The following is a 25,256-nucleotide window of genomic DNA, read 5'->3' as shown; positions in this document are numbered from 1 at the left end:
AGTACTAGTGTAAAATGGAACAGCTTCAAATGACTTCTCACAGAATTTATGTCATCCGCAGATTTCTTTGCTTCCCCTCAGAAAAACTACTTCTGAGGGCAAGCAAGGGGAAGCCACAAGAGCGGTCACTCGCTCCTCCCCAGCAGCCCGGAGCAGACAGCGGAGACGTAAATCAGCGCAGGGTGGGGTGGCTGGGTGTGTTTGTGTGAGGAGATGTCAATCACTGCCAGAATGCGGGGTTGGGCAGGCGTATGAGCAAGTGAGCAAGAAAGACTTTGTCCCTCTGGCTCACTATTGCACCACGCCCAGCATGGAGGGGCAGGGCTTTGGGGTGTTCGGAGGCAGGCATGAGGCAGGCTCTGTCCCCTCACACAGAGCAAAATGCAGCAGCCTGCCTATTTAGTTGTTCCCGTTCTTGTTGGTGAACTGTTCCCATTCTTAGTGAATTCCCCTAGGAACATAAAACAGGTGTAAAACTTTTAAGGTTCCTTTATATTGGCAGAGGCTGTAAAGGAGTCGTATTGTAAATGCTTATGGTACTTTAACTATTAGAATTGGTCTAAATTTTCGGACTGAAAAATTTTCTCTATAGCAGCTGCTGATATGATTGCCTTAACATCTGGACAGCCACAGCATTAACTCTGTCTCTCAATATAACACCCTGTCCTCATGCCTCAGGGCCCCTAAGAGTTAGGAAATCAGATTCCAGCCCTCACTTCTGTGGCAACAATAGTTCACCACAGCAGCCCTCTCACTAAATGGCTTCCCTTGCAGTATAATAAAGAAGAACTTTCAAAGAGGCAAGGGGAAATCACTCCTTAACATGCAATATTAGAAATTACAGAGCAAGAGAGCTCATCTAAACATATAGGGAAGTCCACCTCAAACAGATACCTTCATAAGATAAATCTAAAAGGATATCAGGTTTCAGAAGAACGTTAAGGAAACTTTGAATAACTTCCGATTGTTGCTAGAGTAGACAAGGCCAAACACACTAGGCCCCCATGTTCCATGTGCCGACCCACTGCCTCCTCAACTTCCGTTTTGCTGCTGCTCTTACAGGGAGACACAGATGTAGTGTCTGGGAAACAGCGTGCACATGAGGAAGTGATATCATTATGCTAGAGTATGAGACTGGTCTCTTGCACTTCCTAACACAGCAAGCGACAATCCACAAAGTAAGCAAGCTGAAAAAATACAAAACAGTATTTTTTTCATTAACTTCTTACAGTTTTAATACTCTCATGTGTTACTTTTAACTAGGAGCTGAAAAATTTTCAGACAAATATTATTGTCTAGTTAACAGCATCCCTCTAAATGGATATTCCATGGACATTCTGCTTCAGAGACCCATAATGCTGTCCAGAGGCAGAAAAGGTGGGGATCATAAAATCAAAGTGAGTAGGTTTTATTTAATAAGTGATAATATGTAGCACTTGCCAACTGCTTTACACTTTAATACGGAATAAATATTCAGAAGTGTATTACAGCCCCACACAGGGTAATTACATGGTTAACTCTCTTGAATGTGTTCTGTAATGAGCATTTAAGAACAAGCTTTGCCACTGAATACAATAGATGACACTCCTGCATCTCATTTACATTTTAATTATGTGTGACAAAAGCATTGAGTCACAAAGTATAATTTTGTTTCTAATCCTTGCTTTATTTTGATTCCACACTAGGCAATATTCAATAGTAAGAAAATCTAAAGGCTTTTGTCAATGGGGGAAAAAGCTGCAGAATAGCTTACAGCAATCTATGAACTTAAAGTATTACTTCATTTTTTTTCTCTCGAGTCTAACAGTGCATGACAACAACAAAAAAATCAAGTCTCTGGAACATTTCCACAATGAGAATATGTAAATAAATTACCCACTTACGTTGACTGATGAGAGTTATTTTGGTTAAAAACAATGCAAGTCACCCTCACTTTACAAAACAATATATATCAATAAAATGAGTCAGACATGCTAAAGAAAATATTTGTTGTAGCCTTACGCTGTTTTTACTGAACCTTCAATTACAGTTTTTAGAGAAAGTGTGCCAATTTCATGCACCTATTACCGACTGTTAAAATGAGACATAAGTCTCCTCAAATAGTAACGCATCTCTTAATATACAAGCTAAAAATACACACAGGAAGGTTATGGAGAGCACATAATCATCCTTCAAGATTCCAGCAACAAGTGGGGAAAAAACTGAAAGCACTCAGAGAACTTTACAGAAATACCTTTCTATCCAAAAAAATAAATACTTCACAGCATCCAGTGTCTCAGTTTCTCCCAGCATCTTTTTCCAGAATCTAAACATACTTGCATAAGAGAGAAAAATATAACCCAGTTCAAACAAAGCATCACTGCAGGTAAACTCTTGTTTTTGAACCAAAGTTTAAAAATGCCTAACAGCATCTTCCAAAAAGCGTCAAGCTCTATTCCAGCCTCTATATGCTGCTCAGGCAGCATACAGGGGATGTAGAGAGGTTGCAGGAGGCTAGAGGATAATTATCCCGCCACAGAAGCAGCACAAGCCACAGCACAGAGGGCCTGCCTGGGGGTTGCAGGAGGCATACATCTCTAGGTACTCAGCACTACCAGGACTCTGAGCTGCAGAGAAACCGATAGGTAGCCCTGAGGCTGCTCTGCTTTATGTTGAGGGGTCTTTTCAGCCTCCACAGCAGCCAAGAGTCCAGACATACAATGCTAGCAAAGTCTTTTGTGCTTTGTCTTTTGCAGGAAAGTTATGAACGCAGTGAAGAGTCTGAAAACGTATCAATGTTTGGAATCATCTAGAGTCATGATACCAAGGGGACATCAAGGATCTGGATGGCACACAAATGTCACTGGACACTCGAGACACACACGCCAACAGTTTTCAAACTTAGGTACCTACTTTTGTCATCCAAGTCCACAGACAGGCCCTCTAAATAACAGTGGCCTGAATTTTTCAGAAGTGCTGAGCCCCTGCGACACATGCACTGAAGCCAATGGGAGCTCCGGGTACTTGGCACCTCTGGACAAAAAAAAACCATCAAGACATTTTCATTTAGGTGCCTTTAGGCACACAGCTTTGAAAATATTGGCCTAAATGTTTAATGGCAAAAAAAAAAAAAATCCTCTAATCCTCTAGATATCAAAATATACACCTAATCCACACATACACACAAAAATCTGTATGGCGGTATGTTTGTTTTTTAAGACCCAGACATACCGAACTCCACGTGACAATATTCAGTGCACACTAAATACAGGATAACATATATTGCAGGGATCGAAACATTTACTAGACATCTATGAGCTGGAGGACTTGACCTACTAGTCAAAAATCAATGCGACAGCTGAGAGTTAGGGTACTCCACCAGCAAGGTCCACAGGTAACTAGATAGGCTAGCCTACTAACCACAGTCCCATCTCCTGGGAAAGGAAGGTTCTGGGATTTCTAGCAAGGAGCTGGCCCTGGGCTCTAGCTCTATCTGATGGCTCAATCATCCTCAACAGGTGAAACCTCACACCCCTCCTCCCACACAAAATTCCCATTTGCTGGTAGAAGCTCTCTCCCTCTCTCTCCATTCTCCTTCCAGAGCTTCCTTGGGAGAGTGAATGGAGCTAGAAGTCTCAACCACTCACCCTCTCCCTCAGCCTCCACTACTGGGTGCTTCTGTGTGAATATCTCTAGTATCTGCTGCTGCTGCTCAGACCTTCCCAAAAACTGCAGCTGCTTGAAACTGACATGGTGGTTGTCCCTTTAATCATCTAGAGCGGCCTTCTGAACACAAGCAGTGAAACAAACCATATTGCAGGTATTTACAGTCTGTAGCTGCTGGGCAAAGCTCTGAGCACACAGAAAGTACTGGAACTCTCTGCATCAGATGACAGTATTATTATTACCATAGACATAGAGCCTGTGAGCCCTAGTCATGGACCAACACCCCTATGTGCTAGGTGCTGCACAAACACAGAACAAAAAGATCGCCCTTGCCCCCAAAGAGAGCTTACAATTTATTACATTCACTCAGTAAGTTCTCTACCAGCACAAGAGCTAGGAAATCGCTATTTTTTAAAAGTGTAAGCTAAAATTCTGCAAAAATTGACAGTTTAGCCTGCCCCCCTCCTCCCTCTCAGAGAGAGAGAGAGAGAAGGCTCCTACTTACAGGTGGGGAGTAGATTTTCAAACCTTGATATGTTGACATTATAACTCTAAGCCATGTACCCTATTACACATGATATGGGAAGATTCTAAGATAAAAAATGTTTGTAATGAGATTATCCAGATCCAATTAATGGTGGGAGTAATAAATACTATGAGACCTGCACCACTTTATGCTAGGAGTCTTACTGAGTCTATGTGACGCTACCAAAGATCATAAGAAATAACTTGAGCAAGCTTTCCTCATGACAAAGAAATTAATTTTAATGAGATGGAAATCATCATATGCACCACAAATTAGCAAACAGAGTGTGGGGCTAAATTAACTCACTGTAATGGAAAGGATACTTTATAAAATACCAGATAACTTAAACTTGCAATAATATCTGATCCACAAATTCTTTGAACTACAAATATATGAAAAGATGTAACCTAATACATATCTTATTCTTATGAACATGTATTTTTTCTTCCTCTCACTTCCTCTTAGATACGTATATTAGATAATCCTTGTATATTTTTATTTCCAGAAAGTAATGAAAAAATTTACTTGTTTATAAGCTGTGGACAGCTTGAAATTAAATTCTAAGGAAACAGATATCCAAGGGTTTTGTTTTTATTTTTTCCAGCTAGGGTAGGTAGATATTAGCCTGACACAATGCACACCACTTTATGTCACAAGGATGATGTTACATCAGAAGATCCAAAGTCTTTTAAAGTGCCATCCTCCCATAGCCCCTAAGCAATGGAAAGGGCAAAGGGAATAGGCACACATCTCCAAAACCATCATTCTAATTAGAACACAACTGTTTATTTTTGGCTCCAAATTTACACACTAAGCAGCTGCTGATATTTTACTTGATCTCTCTCTATTTAAAATTAAATAAAGAAACAAGACAGATGATGAGTTTTCTGCTGGTACAGTTTGAAGTTCAGAACAAATGGACTCACTGAGTCCGTAAAACAAAAAAAAAATTAAAAAATTTAAAAAATAAAATAAAGAACAAGCCAGGATGGCAGAAAGGAAGAAAATCTGTTTCACTGCATATTGATCTGGAAGTAGAAACATCCCTAATGCAACAAAATTAGACCTACAGCTTGTGCGACATTATTCCTAGCCTACTAAATTGAGGACTCCTTCTAATGTGCCAAGTTTTTTCTGAAGGCATTCTGGATAAAAGGCATTGTAGAGTTCGATGGGGGTGGTGCTGGGGGAGATTGTAGGGGGCAGTTGTGTTTCAGCAGCTTCATTATCGGACTTTAAAAATGAAAACATGTATTGTAAATAACTTGACCTGCAAACTCAGCCTGGGATCTGCAAATCAAGCCGAGATCTTTCCTTCTTACAGGTCATCATCAGTACCACAGATGATGTCGATAAATTCTTTCCTTGGTTACACCTGTACAACCCCCAGCTGGAGCGGATGTGCTTGCACAAAAGCAATTGAGGGTATAAACTAAAGACAGAGATGCAGAGGTGGGATAGAGTCTGTAGGCCAAATTCTGCTCTATCGTCAGAGGAAACGTGAGAGAAGGACTGAACCAAATTCAACTCTAAAATCCCAGGGTTGAGCATGCAGGGCTGCCAATAGATGAAAAAAGCCATGTTCTTAGATATAAATTCATCACATCAGTTAAGGAAACCACTGAGACTAAAAAAATTGGACTCCAAAAAGATAAGTCTCTTTTCAGAGTACACCTGCACTTTAAGAAATGGCTGGACGATTACAACTGCCATATGATAGAAACAGATGCAACATACTCCTAGAAGGTTCAATCTGGATTGTCTTTGATTTGTTTGGCAAGGATGTTGTAGACTAGAGATAATGGGTCAATTCATTCCTGTTGTCAGTTTATTAACTTACAAGGAGGATGAATCTGTCCCAGTGCTTTTATGTGCTCAAGATATTGAGCTTATCTTGTGGTCACTGTTACTTAGTGTCTCGACTAGAGTTACTTCTTGAACCGGTTCCAGTATATTACCGTGTGTTAAATCAAGAATGGCCTGCCCTCTTGAGTGCTCTGGAACTAACGGTTCCAAAAGGTAAACTTGTAAGGCAGAGGTAGTCTATTTTTTGTCAAGGTCCAAATTTCTTGGTCAAGGTATCGTCAAGATCCAGACTACAGAGAAAATTTTAAAAAAAAAAAGATAACAAGTAAATAAAAAGCCTTCACAAGCATCTGGTGGAGGATTTCGTTTCGCCCCAAAAGATCCCCAATGGCTAACAGATTTAATATCTTCCTCTTTACACCTACTTCTCATCCATCCATGCATTGAGACCCGTGGGTTCCCCCTTTATAGCTAGCCTTACAATGTTTCAGAGAAAGCGACCACAGAGCATAATCCCAGGTCCCAAATCTTTTTTTTCCTAGTAATCCAAATTTAGCTTCTCTCTCCTTCAGCTCCTTGCAGCACAGGTACCAATATATACCATGACCACAGCTTCCTCTCCAGCATGCATTGATGTTTGTCTAGAAGATGTCCTTTTAGACTCAAAAAGTTCTCATGGTCACCATGCCTGAATAACGATATTTCTGACTATTTCATTTCCCATCGCCACAGTGTGTTTCCATCTCACAACTGCAACCCCTTCTATCGGAGTTACCTCCTCATTGGAGTGAAGAATAATCAGCCTCTTCTATCTTGGTTCCTTCACTCCACCTTGGTCCCTCACCCATCCTGAGGCTGACTCCTCAACCAGAGCGTTGGGGCATCCAAGTTCTCATGGGGTCCCACTCTGCATATCACTATACAACAATGGTCTATAAAGAACTCGCTCTCGCTCTCTCTGGTCCACCAGTTCACCAGCTCTGGCTTCAGGACACCATACTTAGGCTCTGAGGGTCACAAGCTGCTTGCATAAGGCACATACATACAACCGGTTGGCTACAAGGCCAGTAGCCCTATATCCTGTACTCTCTTTAGCAATCTGGATAGTCCCCACCATGATTAATCTGCTGCTGGCCTCTGCAGCCACAGCTGAATCAGGGTTTTTGCTCTGCATCTGGATAAAAGCTTGAGCTGGGTTTTATCTTTAGCTGTAAATTAGAATTTATGGCTTTCTCAGTGGCTGAGTTTACTTAATGGATTTTCTTTACTCTAGATCATGAACAACCAATTAAACCACCTCCACCACCTTAGTGCCAAAATTCCCACGGGCTCATTCTGTCAGTGCTGCTGCCTGCCTGGGGCCTCTCTCAGTGAGCTGAGCTACACGGCATTAGGACAGAATTAGATGGCCTAATAGCTCTTTTCCCTGTCTCATTTCTATGTTGCTTGATAACTACAGACTAGTTACCCCACTCCTAACTTGCTGCAGGTCTTAAGTCCAAAAAAACACTTTTTACAGCTGGCAAACTCAGAAACCGCATCACCAGCAGCTAAACACTCTGGCTCTTCAGTACAAAAGAAACCTAGATAGTGAAATATCTGCTTTTCCCTGTCCTTAAGAGGTCATCAAAGATCACCTGCATTTCTCTCACTAACCCCCTTTCCAAAGCAGACAGCAGTTGGTACTGAATTAACTCACCTTCAGACTAAAAACCAAAAAAACAAATATCTAAATTGAGGCAGGTGGAGCAGAGTGGTGTGACTTACTGCCGAACGCCTTCATCTACACACCCGTATAATCTTTTCACTTGAATGACAGCTGCAACGTGGTGTAATGTAGATCTACAACTTAGAGATGGCTTCTGACTGCTCTGGCGTTTACACCCAGGCCACAGATCAGAAAGCTCTTTCGTCTAAACAGCCGTAAGTTAATTACCTTTTAATTACTTTTAATTATCTTTACACTATTACTAAGGATTTCTTATGGGGGAGAAAAACCTAAGTATAATCAATACATGCCATATGTCCTAGCTGATTAGCACAATTCTTACCTCGCGGTCGTGCTGGAGACGTGCCAAACTTACCTTGTGCACAATTCAGTGTCTACTAATGCCTGCTGCTGCTCAGCAGGCCTCTGGAGTTAACAGTAAAAGAACTGGGATTTATGTTTCCTCTCTCCCATCCCCTCCGCGCTCCCCTCTCGTCTGTTTTAGCTCGCTCGTGCCTGAAGAAAACAGCCAACTGTCAAAGGATGTAGTTACAAAGAAAGAAAACTCTTGAGTGCAGAACTGACCCATTGTGGTGTTCATAGCACAGGGCCAGATTCTTGTTTGGGCCAAACTACGCCTGGCACTAAACATGAGTGTCAGGAAGCAAAAAAGTCCTAAACCTTGGCACTCTCCTGATTCTAGATGTAACAAGGAGTCGGTGTAGCCACTGTTTTAACTTTAGACCAGATCTGAAGTTGCTCTAACTTATGCCATGCATAGATAATGTGCTAGTGTGGATTTCAAGGTTTCCATCTCTAACTTGGATCTCCTGACCCATTTGTTCACATTCCTCAGGAGGATTCCTCCAGAGCAACTAGAAACACAAAAGATGGAATAGGTTCCTTGGAGATCTTTTGATTTGGAGATTGGCTCCAGGACCCCAATAATTAGTAAATGAGGACAATGACTGATTTTTTTTTTAATTTTTTGAGAATTTGAGTACTGAAGGATGGGGACGGTCCAGCAGACATTGCCAGCTATTTCTATCACCCATCGATTCAAAGATGCAGCAACCCACTGAAGAAGCTTTCCCCATCTAGCTCCTTAGAATGACAACAAAAGGAATCAGGAGTTGTTCCTGATGATGGAAGGCTGCTTGGAAAAGTTGCTTCTGATCCATGATCTGGTGCTCTACTGTCCCCTTGAAGAGTTATCAGCTGCAGAACCTAGTCAATGAACAGCCTGAAAAGTTTTGCTGAGACCTTGACAAGGACTCATACAAGAAAGCAAGTTCGTAAAATGCATTTTAAAAACAAAAACTAGCTACTTGATTACTTTCCACAGTCAAACGTGTATTATACTTTTGTTCAGTTCCTTGCTTTAATTTTGTTTGGCTCTCATAAAATACTGTGAACTGAAACTAAGAGGCTCAGCTCTGTATCAAATCAAAGGGTAGGTCTACACTAGAGCTGGAAGATGTAATTCCCAGCTCCCAGGACATATCCATGCTACTGCGCTAAAAAAAAGAGGGTAGCCATGGTGGCACAAATGCAGGACAGGCTAGCTGATCCAAGGAAAAGCCTAAGGTCACAGATGGGGTCATACTCAGATCAGAGAGTCCCTCCCGCTGTTATAGCTACGCTTCTGTTTTTAGCATGCTAGGTCCTCAGAGCGAGTGCAGCTAGGTCTACTTAAGCTGGAAGTTACACCACCAGCTCCAATGTGCATAAGAATGGCCATACTGGCTCAGACCAGAGGTCCATCTAGCCCAGTATCCTGTCTTCCGACAGTGGCCAATGCCAGGTGCCCCAGAGGGAATGAACGGAACAGGTACTCATCAAGTGATCCATCCTAACGCCCATTCCCAGCTTCTGGCAACAGAGGCTAGGGACACTATCCCTGCCCATCCTGGCTAACAGCCCTTGATGGACCTGTCCTCCATGAATTTATCTAGTTCTTTTTTGAACCCTGTTATAGTCTTAGCCTTCACAACGTCCTCTGGCAAAGAGTTCCACAGGCTGACTGTGTGTTGTGTGAAGAAATACTTCCCTTTATTTGTTTTAAACCTGCTGCCTATTAAAGACATACGCTAAGACCTGGAGGGAGGGAAGGAAGGAAAGAGCTACAAAATAAATCTGTCCTAGCAACCGCATCCAAAACTAATTCAACATTTTCAGTTTATAAAAAAATAACATGGCAATGGTCCTAACAGAAGAGACTCTTCAAATGTTTTGTTTTTTCTTTGGTTACAGGGCCTTACTTTGGTTTTAGTAAGACATACTTGATCAAATGCCATGCCACAAACCATCTTGCTTTAGAAGGATGTTTTGCTAGCTCTCCCACTGCACAGTACTATAGATAGGGCTAAATTCTATCCTCAGATGTACCCATGTATTGTAATTCCTGTTGTCTTCAGTAGAGTTGCATAACCAAGCACAGTATTAGGCCCTAAATTAAAATTCGGTTAATGTTTTTAAATATTTGCTATCGTTACTGCTAAATATTTTGCTGTGAAACTCAACCTGATAAGTACAAGGTTAAGTCATCTAGCCTCTTCTGGCAGAGAAACTAACACATGAAAAAGTGTTAAAGATTCTAATCTCAGTTACGCTGCAGTAAATCTGAAGCATCTCCACTAATGTCAAAAGACTGACTCTAGATTTACAAACAGTCAACTGAGATGAGAATAAGTTCTAAATCGTTCTATTAACTTTCAGAAAAGTTTTAACTTTCAGCAAGAAATATATTTATGCACTCAGTACAACAAGTAAAACGCTCCCATAAAATTCACCCTGTAGATCTTGGATTGTATCATCAGTGACTTTAAAAACTTTAAGATCACTTAAGCACAGCTTTACTTACTTCATAAAAGTATATTGCAATAATATTTATGAACCCAGTCCTACAAATGCTCTGCACACAGAGCGCTTTAATGGACTATGCCCTATATTGTTTCTAATAAAGATCTGATTCTGCAAGCATTATTCATATGAATTGTTCCAATTAAGTCAAATGAGTAAGAATGTAAGCTTGCTCCCAAAGAGCGAACTCTTCCTTAGCATCTAGCAATGAGGAAACGAATTACTTTTCAATATATGTGGGATGTGTCTTCCATATTGGCATATTGCTCTTCTCCAGTAGAATTCTTATTCACAGACCAAATACACACTAGCCTGTGCAAAAATAAAAAGGGGGTGGGGGGGTAGAGTATATGCACAAGAAGAGATCATTAGAGGATGTTTCTAAATCATTCTCTTTCATGCAGATTCAAAGTACATCAGAAAGACCAACTCTGGGCAGCGTGTGCAGTTCACGCAGACAGTGAACGATCAGCTATGCCTGCAGGAATGATGGAATGCTAGATTTGTTTTAAAAACCACTCTGGGTAAGAAATGTATTTATAGAGTGGAGAAATAATAAAACTGAAGATATCTCTGAAGTGACTGAAAGAGTTCACTTCCAAATTAATGTTTAACTTACTGAAGCACATTTACAACTCGACTTTCAAATGTAAACAAGTACAAGTGAAAATCAGACTGGACTTATATGAAAAAGTATTTTCCAATAGCCTTAGTCTGCTAATCACAGTGAGCATGGGCGGCTCTCTTCTTGTGAAGATTCCAACGTGCTTTACACAAAGAAAGCCAGGCAAGCCTTAGTATCCCCATTTTGCAGATAAAATAACTGAGGCAGAGAGAAGTTAAGTGGCTTGCCCAAGTCACCCCTGGAGCTAGGAATTTGAGGGATACTCTAAGCAGGATTCCCTACCCATTAGACCACACTGCTTCCCAGATATTATACACACACAAACAAGTTTTCTGCTTGCAAATACAATTAATGACAAAGAAAACTGAAAGTGCGTTTTAAACTAGCCCAGCTAATACTCCAAACAGTATTACTTATGCTGCTTTATCCATACTGAAAACTTTATGTGGTTAAAGTTTTAAATTTAGAAAATTTTACACTTAACATGGATAAGAGTCTCTTCCTATCACTGTCCCTCTTCATGTCCCCCATTCAGCTCCCTTCTATGCCCCTTTCTGTAGATATCATAGAATCATAGAATATCAGGGTTGGAAGAGACCTCAGGAGGTCATCTAGTCCAACCCCCTGCTTAAAGCAGGACCAATCCCCAATTTTTGCCCCAGATCCCTAAATGGCCCCCTCAAAGATTGAACTCACAACCCTGGGTTTAGCAGGCCAATGCTCAAACCACTGAGCTATCCCTCCCCCCCCACACACAAATCCATCCATTACACCCAAAGCCTTGCCATTGCTAGCTTCCTGCCCTCTTCCAGCTGCCCTCCCCTGGTTCCAAGACCAGGTAGCACCCTATACACAATCTCTCTCTCTCTCTCCTGGACTGCTATTCCTCCACATTTCAACTCCCTCGCCTAGCCTCCCACCCTTCCAATCCATGTCTGGAATCAGTAGCAAGTCAATTGATATTTCATAGACATTTAACAATCATTTCAGACCTTTCTCTGTGTGCACAGGAAGACAACGGTGTTCAATTGTGACCCATGAGGTAAATGTGGTTCAGGTTGGGGAGGAGGAGCAAAAAAGGAACCAAATACTGCATCCTCCTGCTTTAAGGCACACCTACCATTCTGCAGCACATTTCTGTGCCCAAGCCTATAGTACAGGGAATCTAAACTGGGCACAAAGGGACACCGGCAAGGAAGCTTGTTTCAGCCTGAGGGGAACCAATTAATTACAAAGCCTTTTAAATATATAGTCCTTTCCAGTTTTTCCTGACCCAACGGCATGTCTGGGCAAGGACTTCCTCTAGGTGGCACAGAGTACATACATGTAGCACTAATTATATATATCCAAGTGCTTTTCAGTAATCAGATAAAACTACCCTGAAAGAGACTTCAACTGTGTTTTGAAATATTCTGCTGTGCAAATAACATGGGCTAAAGACCCCCCAGCAAAACAGGAGCAGCACCAAGTCGCTGGAAACTGCAAACAGAAGGTACAAGGAGGTCAAGTTTAAGAAAGTCCCTTAAAAAAATGGCAAGTAGTACAAATCTGAACCAAAGCGCACTAACAGTTTGGAGGGAACATCGTTAAAACATTGAAAATTGACGGCAAGATTTTAAAAACACTTCCCAATTTTAAAAGGCAACTAATCTAACTGCACAAATAATGAGCCAATCAAAACAAATTAAAGGAGCAGCAGAATTCTGTATCAGCTGTAAGTTTTTTTTAAAAAAAAAAAGAAACTGAAAGGCCAGCAAAACCAGTATTCCCTAACTGAGGACTAAACCTATATGTCAACCACAGATATAAAAAAGGAGAGGGGAGCCCCACTGCCCAGGTGAGATGCAGGAGCCCTGAACAGCCCAGCCGTACCTAACCCAAGGCTTGTGGGAAGTGGTGAAGGCAATGGGATTCTTACCAGAATGCACCATCTTTCATATCAGCCTCTAGCTGGTAAGGTCTCTGATAAAACTGAAGACTTCCTTTGGCCACTGGAAAAAAGCAATTGCTTTTCCTCTCTGTTCCCATCCAGGTCTGTGATGAAAAACCTTCAGCTTCAAATATTTTTGCATAGTTGGTGTTGCTTCCCCACCTTATTCACTAGGGAAACTTCATACCTAGCTGGGAGAGAAGTTTTTGAGTTGCGGCCAGTACAATCGAGGTAACAATGACATGCACTAAAGTTTCAGGGACAACGAGAGTACAGAAAGTGACACAGACTATCCAAAACACTGACGATACAAAGAAGCAAGTTGAGATTTTCAAGGTGCCCAAGTGAGTTAGGCTCCCCTGAAGATCTCAGCTAAATTCTAGCCTTTGGACCACAACTACAAAATACTGTAACAAAGCCATGGGAAAAAAGGCGTATACACAAAATCTCAGTTTTGGGTCCATATTTACTGCCGACCTATCCCTAGTATGCATTGCACTGCAGAAAAAAGAAAAGAAAAAAAAAATCTATAAAGAGATCATTCCAAAGAAATAGCAGCTGACAACCCTACTCCGCACGGAATCATGCTACATGATTCACAGCTTACATGACTCCACATAACTCAACCAATAACAGCGTGAGTTGCCGTTATTTAATCGCCACTTAAAGGAAACCTAGCAAAGAATTCCAAATCCCAGTCTTAAAAATAGCCATGTAAACATCAAAATTATTAGCTCAACATTTCAATCTGAAGAGTCAACAGAACATTTCACCCAATGGCAGAACATAAATAGCCTAGTTTAAGACTCTCTAGATGCCATAATTCTTATAAGCAATGTGAAACATCATAATGCTTAACATTTAAAAAAAACAGTGCAACATATCTGACGGCAAAATGGATTTTTATACCGTCATTATATGCACTTGTCACTAAATTTAATCTGCATTACCCTGAGAAGTGCTCAGATGGTTATAAGACAAAACGTATGTTCAATGTTATTTAGTAGTATTAATAACCTCCTTTACTTCAAAATGTGAAACACTAATAGCTCCGCTCGAGATGGCTCACTTCTAACCTTTAACAACATTCAAGTGGCTGTAATTTTTATCAGATTGTTTGGAATTTGATTTAGTTCAAGTCCTGAAGCTACAATTAAACTCACAGCTACCTTTTCTAACTATGCTTCATTCAACAGCTAGAATAATCTTTCAAATCTGGGGGGGAAAAGAGGGGGTGGAAGAACAGGACACATAATGCTATTTACAACTGGTTTGCACAATACAAGTATCAGCAAGTTGATTTACGTATTTTCTGAGCTGGTCGAAAACAAACCATTTCTTACCAGCACGGCAAGAAAATCATCAAAGCTACTTCCTCTCCCCACCTTTCACTCCCTCAAGTCCAGATGCTATTCAAGGCTGAAACCAAAATTGCTGTGCAATTTTCCTGGGAACACACACAAAGGGATTTGCAAAATCCCTCAGCATTGGCCTAACTGTTCTCTCACTGCAGTCAATGGTGACATTCCCCTTGACTTCAATGGAAGAATTAGCCAACTCTGAGAACTTCTGAAAATTCCACCTGTAGAATCCAATACGTTTAAGGATCAGGTACTAAATCTGTAAATAATGGTACACCCCTTTTACAGTCCAAAAAAATCCACCCAGTTAACTGAAGCTGGAAGGGAATTTCAGGTCAGAAGAGCCACCTATGGTGGGATCCACAAAGGAGTTTAGGGGCCTGACCCCCAAGTTTGGCTCCACTGCAATCCACAAAACTCCTGCCAAACCTTGTAGGTACCTAACTGCACTTGGCACCTAAGTTTTTCAAGTAGAAATTCCCTTGAACCTCAGAGCATGTGCACTGCTGTCTCCCTCCCACCTAAGCCCCAGAGTGATTCATGAACCACAGAATGAGGCATCTTCAGCTGCCTAAATCGCATGTGGGGCCATATCTGGTCAGCAGCCTCCGAGCACACCTACTGGAAAAGGTGCTACTCAAACGTCTCCTGCAGGAGGTGCTGTGCACCCAACTACTGGTTTGGCCCAGTAATTAGAGCACACCAGATCACCCCCTCCTCAGGGAAAAACAGAGGGTGAAATGCAGGCTTCATTGAAGTCAGTCGTTTTTTTTTGTTTGTTTTTTTTTCCCCATTGATTTCAGTAGGGCCAAGATTTCACCCAGAGCATAATTAAACTTTGCAGCTGGCCTGGAAAATCAACAAACAGAGGATTCTGCCAGAGCCATTAGCCAGCCACTGTAAGTGACCTGCCTCTGGCTCCCAGAGCTACGAGATCTAAGGCTGTTGGCTGGAGCGGAGCGTGCCAGCTGATATCAGCGATCAGGTCAGAACACAAGGAAGGGAATGGTCTTCAGGAGTCACATAACCCACACCACAAAGGACTTTTGAGATCAAAATCAACTCCCTGCATTGCACTCAGAAATGAACTAGGAGTCAGTGCAGCCCAGGGAAAAGTAGCACAATACTGGACCTCATCAGTCTCTCACTGCCGTATTGCCCTTTGTGTAGCAACAGCATGAACACAGTCAACGGGCTCAATTCTGATCTCAAACCTGTTTTGCACTGGCGCAACTCCAAAGACTTCAATGGACTTGCACCAAATTTAGGGTCTGCTTCTGCTCCCACTCCCACCTCAGTTAATGACAAAATACCCATTGACTTGAATAACGCAAGACTAGGACCTTCCAATGGTTTCAGTGAAAGGAGAATCAGGATCACTCTCTTTTAGTCACATTTTTTTCACAAACATGATGAAGAGAGATACTAACAGGGTATAAATTGCATTTTTTAAACAAATACCTTTATTTTTATGAAAGCCACTTAATTTCCATAAACCTGCTCAAACTTTTGTTTAAAAGAAATTTACTTTTCCAAAATGAACGCTGACTGAATTCCAAAATGCACTCATCTTTGTTTGCTATCAATTTTACTTTTAATTCTTGTGCAAACCCCACAATGAAGCATTATCTGGGCTGAATGCACTGCACAAACACTGTTTGAACCTAAATGAAAAACTCTCTATATAGGAATTAAAAACAGAAAAACTCATGTAAATGTTTCATTTTCCACTTCTGTGAAAACTTTTCCACAAAAGGTAACATTTATATGCAATGTCCCATCACAATTTTTGTTCTGCTCTCTCAAATTCTCCTCTCTTCTGCTGAATCATAGGTGCTGGAGCACCCACAGGAAAAAAAAAAAAAGAGTGGGTGCTCAGCACCCACCAGGGGTCATGCCAGTCAGCTTCTCCCCACCCCCCCAGCACCTCCTGCCTGCCGGCGGGGCCCATCAACCAGCTCCTCCCCCTCCCTCAGAAGGAAGACAGGGGGCAGGGCCTTGGGTGAAGGGGAGGAGTGGGGCCTGGGGCAGAGCGGGAGTCGAGCACCCCCAAGCAAAATGACAAAGTCAGCGTCTCTGCACTGAATACTGTAAAAACCTACTGAAACCCCACATTCCAACCGAAAAGATAACTCTAACCCAACCTGGAACTGTGCTTGTGAAAAGCACTAGCTGGACAACCCAAGAGACTTCCCCGACGAGAGGCATACAGCTTTCTGTGCCAGGGCTACAGCGCTGTGGTGCCAGTGTAGACACTGTGGTCGGTTACAGTGCTGCAACTGGCCTCCGGGAGGTGTCCCACAATGCCTGTTCTTTCCTCTCTGGTCATCGGTTTGAACTCTTCTGCCCTGCCCTCAGATGACCAACCGTCATCCCTACCCCATAAATTCCTTTGCAAATGTGAAAGTCCCCTTCCTGTTTGTTCTGTGACCCGTGCAGTGGTCTCAGCGCATCCTTCCAGGTGGCCACGCCTGCTCCACGCACCAGGCGATCCCCCACTTGGAGCAATGCCAAGCTGCTGGACTTCATAAACATTTGGTGAGAGGAGGCTGTCTACTCCCAGCTGCTCTTCAGCCATAGGAATTATGATACCTACGGACAGATTTCATGATGCATGACAGAAAGGGGCCATGACTGGGACACACTGCAGTGCCGGTCAAAGTGAAGGAGCTGCGGAACGCCTACCAGAAGGTGCAGGAGGCAAACTTCTGCTCCGCAGCTGCACCCACGAGCTGCCGGTTCTACAAAGAGCTGGACGCAATACTCGGCGGTGACCCCACCTCCACTGCGAATACCCCTGTAGATACTTCAGTGGTTTGCATGCCAGTCGAGAGTGGACTTAGCCAGAGGAGGAAATCTTGGACGAGGATGTGGAGGGGGACCCAGAAGCAGATGATGACTCGGAGGTCAGAGATGCATGCAGCCAGGAGCTCTTTTCTACCCCGGAAGAGGCTAGCCAGTCACAGCTGTCGGAGATTGGCGAAGCGCAAACAGGAGAGGAGGCCCCTGGTAAGTGGATTTGATTTTGGGAATCGCTGAAGCGAGTTGTTGGGGGCAGGAGGGCTGCAGAAAGCAGGCTTGTCTCCCGCCGCATGCCGAGTCTGAGCAGCAGAACAGGCTGTTGATTGACTTCCTCATTTCACAGGAATCTGCCTCAGAGATCTCCAGCAAAACTCTCATGGAGATACTGGGCAATCCGCTGCCGTGGGTTCTTTGGCAGAGCTGCTTTGTTTCTTGCCCTATTAATGATAGCTTTCCCATGCCACTGTGCCATCATGGGTGGAGGGGAGAGAACACCATTTCTGCACACAGGCGAGCAACATAGAGGCCAGGGTGGAAGCCACAGTCTTGGAGAAGACCCTCCCATGATTTCCTGCTCACCCTCAGCAGCGAGATATCTTCCATAATGATCACATCCTTTGGAAAGTGTGGGGACAGGAATGATTATCAGGCCCCCCTATATTGCTGCCTCTCCTCAAGAGCCACATGCCCAGTGTACAGCAGGGGCTGGGAAGAGTGATTTACCTTGCCCCTGCGACTACTCACTATTTTGGGGGTCTTGTCTCATATGTGCTTGCCTGGGGTCAGCCAGTTAGTGACAGGTGTGTGAGTACTGGCTGTGTTTTAAAGCACTGAATCAGTGTTGTCTGTGTTGCAAACAATACTGCTGCTGTAAAATTTTGCATTTAAACTTCAGAGAGATGACTGTGGGAGCCCAGCCTCCCTCTTTGTTTCTGGCGGCTGAACGGCTTTGCAGAATTAGAAAGCGGCCAAGAAGAACTAAGGAGGATTTTCTGTGTGGTGTTATGATGCACTCTGTGGCCGAGAAATAGGAATTGAAGGAGTGGGAGGACTACAAGAAGAGAGACCAAAAGGAGAATGCAGCACGCCAAAATGAAGCCACGGAGCGACTCTTAAACATTACGGAGTGCCAAGAGGACACGCTCCAGGCAATACTCCCATACACCCCCCAGACACCACCTCCACACTCTTATCTACCTCCTGGCTCGTCTGTACCCACAGCATTCTACTCCTCCCCCATCACAGTCCACCACTGCAGACTCCCACTATCCATTGCACTCAACACCCATCCCTCTGCAGTTTGGCTCTGCTGAAGTACAGTACCCGCTGCATTGTACTCCAAAGGAGAAGGCTGGATATGATCCCTGGACATACACAAATCTTTAGGTTTCAGAGTAACAGCCGTGTTAGTCTGTATTCGCAAAAAGAAAAGGAGTACTTGTGGCACCTTAGCGACTAACCAATTTATTTGAGCATAAGCTTTCGTGAGCTACAGCTTTAGCTGTCCTGGGACCCTCCCTTCTCCCATCCCCATCACTTGAGGGTTTTTTTGGTTTGACTCTCTCCTCCAGTTGTTGTTTTTTATTAAAAGAATTGTGTTGGTTTGAAAGCAATCTTTATTTTATTAATTGAAAGCAAACAGAGCCCTGCAAAGCCACAATTATGTTAAACCTTCACATTACATTGTCTGCACCAATCACAATCACCTCCTAGCATTACAAGCACTGCATTCCCAAGCATAGTAACAAATATTAGTGGCTTTCAGCTTCAAATTGCTGCCTCAAGGCATCCCTGATCCTTATGTCCCCACGTTGCACCCCTCTAATAGCCCTGCTCTCTGGTGGCTCAAACGCAGCCTCCAGGCACTGAGTCTCTGTGGTCCAGCCCTGAGTGAAGCTTTCACCCTTCCCTTCACAAATATTATGGCGCATACAGCACACGGCTATAAGCAATGGAATATTGTCATCAGCCAGGTCCAGCTTCCCATAAAGGCAGCACCAGCGGGCTTTTAAATTGCCGAATGCACACTCAACAGTCATTCTGCACTTTCACAGCCTATTTTTGAACTGCTCCTTGCTGCTGTCAAGTTGCCCCATGTATGGCTTCATAAGCCACGGCATTAAAGGGTAAGCAGGGTCTCCCAGGATCACAATCACACTTTGACTTCCCCTACTGTGACCTTCTGGACCAGGAAGACAGTCTCTGCTTGCAGCTTCCTGAATAGGCCAGTGTTCCAAATGCGTGCGTCATACACCTTTCTGGACCAGCCTGCGTTCATGACTGTGAAACAACCACGGTGATCCGCAAGTGCCTTGAGAACTATTGAGATATACCCCTTGCAATTAATGTACTCGGTAGCTAGGTGGTCTAGTGCCAGAATTGGAATATGTGTGCCATTTATCACATCTCCACAGTTAGGGAAGCCCATTTGTGCAAAGCCATCCACAATGTCACGTTGCCCAGAGTCATGGCCTTTCACAGCAGGATGCGATTAACATCCCTGAACACTTCTGTCAACACGAGTCCAACCGTCTACTTTTCCAATCCAAACTGGTTAGCGACCGATCGGTAGCAGTCTGGAGTAGCCAGCTTCCACAGTGCAATCGCCTTGGCCTTCTCCAAAGGCAAAGCAGCTCTCATTCTCATGTCCTTGTGCCGCAGGGCTGGGGGGAGCTCATCACACAGTCCCATGAATGTTGGTTTCCTCATCCAAAAGATCTGCAGCCATTGCTCGTCACCCCAGATGTGCATCACGACGTGATCCCACCACGCAGTGCTTATTTCCCGAGCCCAAGAGTGGCGTTCCACTGTGGTCAGCACCTCCGTGAATGCCACAAGCAATCTCGTGTCGTAACTACTACGCATGGCGAGATCAATGTTGCACTCCTCTTGCCTTTGTAGTTTAAGGAATAGCTCCACTGCCACTCGTGACGTGCTAGTCAGAGCAAGCAGCACCCTGGTCAACAGTTCAGGATCCATTCCTACAGACTGAAGAGGCAGAGCTCTCAGTACACAAACCGTTGAAAGATGGCGCCAAATGTGGACAGAAGCACAGGGATTGCTGGGATGCGAAGCAACGCATCACGGGACATTGGGACAGGACCCAGGATGCCCCATGACCCCCTCCGCCTTCCCACAACTCTTAGCGGCAGGAGAGGAAGAGATGCTCTCTGGGATAGCTACCCAGAGTGCACCACTCTGAATAGTGCTGCAAGTGCCACAAGTGTGCACACGCTATTATGCAGGCAGCTGACAGTGTTAACACACAACAGCGGTTTCCCTTCAGAGCGATAACTCCCGGCGCCGTAACTCTGCCAGTGTAGACATACCCAGAGTGTCCCAGCTAAATACAAGGTGGAACAGATTGTTTAGCATAGGTAGTTAACACACATTTCAAGGGACCATTCAAGGTGAAGTGGCCCATTAACCTCTGCAGTTAAGGGGGAGAAAAGAAAAAAAAAGATGGGGGAGGGGTTAAGTGAGTTATATACTGCTGTCATGAGCCATAAATCCAGCGTCTCTGTTCAGTCCATGATTTTTAGTACCTACCGAAGTTATGAATTTAAACTCCTGGGCTTGTCTTTTGAAGGTATTGGGCAGGCTTCCTTTGAGAATAAGGACTGATAAGTCAGATATAAAGTGATGGCTTTGTGAAAAGTGTTCCCACACAGGTGATGTGGTATTTTTGTCTTATTTTTCTGTGTGAGTTCATGTGAGGGCATAGTGATTGTCTGGTTTCATCCACATAGTTGTTTGGGGGCATTTAGTGCATGGGATGAGGTACACCACATGTTGTGATAGGAATGGATCTTGAAAGATGTGTTGTGGGGGTACTGTAGTGGTGGAGATATGTCTCCAGGTTTTGCTGTTCTTCTGGCAGGGTCTGGTGCTGCTTTGAGTTGCTGTAACCTGGTCTGTGGAGAGCTTGCTGAATAGAGACACTGGATTTATGGCTTATTACAACAATCTATAACCTACTTAAGCCCCCTACCACCATTTTTTCCCACCTGTCCTGCCCCCCTATGACTGGAAAAGTGTTAATGGGCCATTTCACTTGAATGATCCCTTGAAATATGCATTAACTACTTGCTAAACAAGTGGCTCCACCTTGTACTTACCTGTAACACTTTGAGTATATTTCCCAGACCTGAATAAGAGCTCTGTGTAGCTCAAAAGCTTGTCTCTCTCACCAACAGAAGATGGACCAATAGAAGATATTACCTCACCCGCCGTCTCCCTTAAATCTTCTGTTGAGCCACTGAACAGACACAGCATGGGTGGCAGCAGTGAGAACTTCTCCACATTATATACCACTGTGCCTCCCAGCCTAGTAGAGATTACTTCTAGTGTGAAACTCTGGTCTCACTGAAGCCTGGGGCAAAGCTGCCACTGACTTCAGCTGAGGCAGGATTCCACCACTGGTCTAGCAGTTCGGTCTCCCTGCCCATTCTGTCTTTGGCCTTCTAGCCAAAACCATCAGGATGCTAAATGTGCAAGCAGCTTTGGTGATGTGAACTAGAGACAAGTCACGAAACCATTCACATAAGCCATCAAGTAGCCATAAGATGGTAAAAGAAAAAGAAAGAAAGAAAGAAAGAAAGAAGCGCAAAAACAAAAAACTTTTAGTCACTACTGACCTGTGCTTGATTCAAACCTGCATCCAAGAGATGAAAGGTATTCTATATCCTGTATCGGGACTGCATGGGATAACAAATCCTCTCCTACCCCACAGACTTTTCTCATACGAGTAAAAGAAAACTATTAATCTGAGCAACATTTGTACTGTTTGCATGTCACAAACATTTGAGAACTCCAAACATATTTATGTCCGTAATGGAATAAGAGCTACTAAATGCTATCAGCAAGTAATGGCTAGACACCCTACTCAGTTATAATTGCCCACTTCATTCTATTTGACATAATCTATCAACTAGGTTACATCAGGTCGTATTGTCGTATTGCCGTATTGGAGAGTGGCAACAATGAAAACGTAACTTGATCAAATATAATGCACTTATGTCAGAAACAAGGACTGCACTGAAAGAACCGAGTGTTTTATACGGCCGTCCATCACAGTAGTAAAACAGCATAACACACAGGTCAATGGGCACCCTCATCTTATTGCTAGGTAACAGGTGTTACTCTATAGGTAGTAAGACTCCAAGAGATACAACTTTTAGTTAGAAAGCAAGGCTCTTGCCCTTTAAAAAAAGCTTAACATCTGAAGGCAAGTACAGTCAAGGCAACCTACTGATTATCCGCGATAACACTAGATGGACAGTTCTGCAGTTTCCACGATATGCTATGCATCCGATGAAGTGAGCTGTAGCTCACCAAAGCTCACGCTCAAATAAACTGGTTAGTCTCTAAGGTGCCACAAGTACTCCTTTTCTTTTTACTAGATGGACAGGCACTGGAAAAGAAAGAAGCAGAGCTACATCGCGGCTTTCTGGAGCGCCAGTAAATTGGTTCTAATTTGGGTTTCTCAGCCGGCCCGCAACATCTTTGGGGCACACGGTTCTGTGAACTCTTTCACAGCAGCATCTCGGGACCACAGGCTGGCTCCAGAGGGATCGTCTGTTCTTTTCCTAGCGCCACCAACACGGTTTCTCCAAGGAAACGAGAGCAACTTTGGTTAAATTTAAAGGATAAGCTCTGTGTCACCAAAAATGGGGAGCAAGAACTGGACCCTCGCTGTTCCATGGCGCCCTGGTTTCCCAGCTCCGGTGTATACCCCCTATGTAACTGCTTCTAAGCGACCAGTGAAAGCCAGGGCACTCCCTCAGCGGTTAGCGAACAGGGCAGGATTTCTCCTCCCTAATTCTCAGAGCTCTCTCTTTTTCAGCTGCTAATTCCTCTGCCAGGAACCTGACCATTCATAAGTACAGCCTCAGCTACATACTATCAATGACTATGCCGGTGGAGAACACATCTTCTCCTGGAGAGAGGCGAGTTAGATTTTTGACGAACACCGAGCAAAGGATGCTCCTGGCGGAGTCTGACAGCAATGCAAAGGGACAGAAAAGGAGGAGAGAGGGAACGCACGCATTTCCCGGAGCATTGTCTCTGGAACAAGGTAAGCTTGCTGCTCCGGAGAGCTATCCGAGTTTTCCCTTCTTTTATGTCCCGCTTACTTGCATTTATTTTAATTGGATCTGGGACTGAGGACAATCGTCAAACCTTTTAATCCTCCAAACAACAAAGCAAGGGCACGAAGCCACCAAGAACAAAATACAAGGCACACAACGATAGGTCTCTTTAGCGACTGGGGGAAGGGCGCGGGGGGTTGCCCCTGTAAATAATCCGGCAGGGTTCAAGAAATAGCAAAAGAGGTACAACGGTCTCTTAATCATAGAAGTTAGGGGTGGGAAAACCACATTTACCAGTCCCCAAACCAGGGCAGGTTTTGCTCCATGCCTACATTTACCAGCAAGTGGAAACACGGTCATCTGATGATTTCTTTTAGTTCCTTTATGTTAGCTAATGGAAATTCAGTCCCATTTGCAAACCAATGCAGCGGGGATGGAAACGGTCCGAGGCCCCAGCAACCCTCCTGCGGCTGCCCTACAAAGGCTGAACTAATCATTAACCGCAAAGGCAAAGCGAGATCTGTTCCCTCCGCCCAATCCCAGGCAGCAGCCAAGGGAGAGGTGAGCGATTATTGCAACGCTCAACCCCCCCCCGCCTTCCTGCAAAAAACCCAAACTTGTTTCAAACGTGCGGAAATCCAAATGAAAGCGACCGGCCCCCAGGGCACGATTGGGAGCGACGGGGAGAGCAGTCTCCCCTCCCCCCACCCTCCAGCACTGCCCATTGCAAGCACTTTCCCTGTGCGACCCCCACCGGGCAGAGTCCGCGCTGCCAGCCCCCAAGCAGGGAGCAGCTGAGCGATTCTCTCTGCTGGTCTCCGGCAGCAGCAGCCCCGCCGCCACCTCCCGGGGAAACCCCCCTCTGCAGCCATGCAAACCGCAGCACAGTAACCGCTCCTTCCCCCCGCACCTCCAACGAGCAAGTCACGCCGCGAGGAGACGGGAGCCCCTTCCCTGCTCGCTGCCTCCCGCCCAGAGCAGCAGCAAGCCTCCGCCAGGCACCGCGATCGGCTGGGCTAGTAACAAACGCAGCTGAACAGCACAAGCAGAAAAATCCTCCCCCCTCCCCCGACTGTGTTTAAATCTGGTGCAAAGCAGGAGAACACTCACTAGCAGCAGGATTGCACTGCAAGGGGGGGGGGGGACACCCACTTGCTTCCTCCCTTTGCAAAAGCACAGCTCACCCGGAGAGCCACTGAACTACAGATAAAGATCAAACACACCCGGCGGGCTGGGGTCGGCAATCTGCATCAGCCTAAGGGGAGTTTCTCCTGCTTTACGAAAAGCGAACCGGTTTAAGTTTTGCAACTTGCACATGCGAACTTCCCTATCGCGCGGAGCCCCTTCGGAGCGTGCACGGGGGCCGCTGCACCTTCCTCGGCGTCCCACGCTAGCGGCAGCGCGGGCTCTGCACGCCCAGGCAAGTTTGCAAGGTGGAAAGTTTCCACGCGTATCCCCCAGCCCGCTCCTGCCCGCCCGGCTCTGCAAAGGGACCGGCCAACCCCAAGAAGCAAAGGCGCCGCACCCTTCCCTCCAGCGGCATCAGCTCCGGGGCTTCCTCCGCTGCACGGTCTCCATGAGCCCGGGAGCCAGCCCCGCTGCGCCCTCCCGGTGCAGCGCGCAGCCCGGGACTGGAGCCGGGAGGAGACGGCTGGAGGCTCGGCGCGCAGCTCCGGACTCTGCCGGGGGGCTCTGAGCGGAGGGGGAAGGGGGCGATCCCAACCCGCCGGGCTGGTCACAGCGCAGCCTACCGGGAGGAGAGCCCGCTCCCGTGTCGCCGCCTCTTCTTCCCCTTGCCAGCCTCTCCCTAGCAGAGAGACAGACCCACACTCACCCCGCTCCTGCCGCCTGCTCTCTGGGGAACACAGACGCTCAGCCTCTGTGTCCGCTCATCCCGGCAGA

At 44.9% G+C, this 25,256-nt stretch overlaps 1 protein-coding gene across 2 annotated transcripts in view; it reads right to left on the bottom strand.

The window, feature by feature from the left end:
* The window catches only part of FAT3 (FAT atypical cadherin 3), a 544,317-nt gene extending 519,292 nt beyond the window's left edge, over window positions 1–25,025 (bottom strand). For both annotated transcript variants that reach the window (XM_043528746.1, XM_043528786.1), the window contains exon 1: window positions 24,880–25,025. The gene's annotated coding sequence lies outside the window, so the exon portion shown is untranslated. The remainder of the gene's footprint in view (window positions 1–24,879) is intronic.
* Between the last annotated feature and the right edge of the window lie 231 nt (window positions 25,026–25,256).

Source organism: Chelonia mydas, chromosome 1, assembly GCF_015237465.2.
Source record: "Chelonia mydas isolate rCheMyd1 chromosome 1, rCheMyd1.pri.v2, whole genome shotgun sequence".
Lineage (NCBI taxonomy): Eukaryota > Metazoa > Chordata > Testudines > Cheloniidae > Chelonia > Chelonia mydas.
The sequence above is the reverse complement of the archived record's forward strand: the minus strand, read 5'-3'. Positions and strand labels throughout refer to the sequence as shown.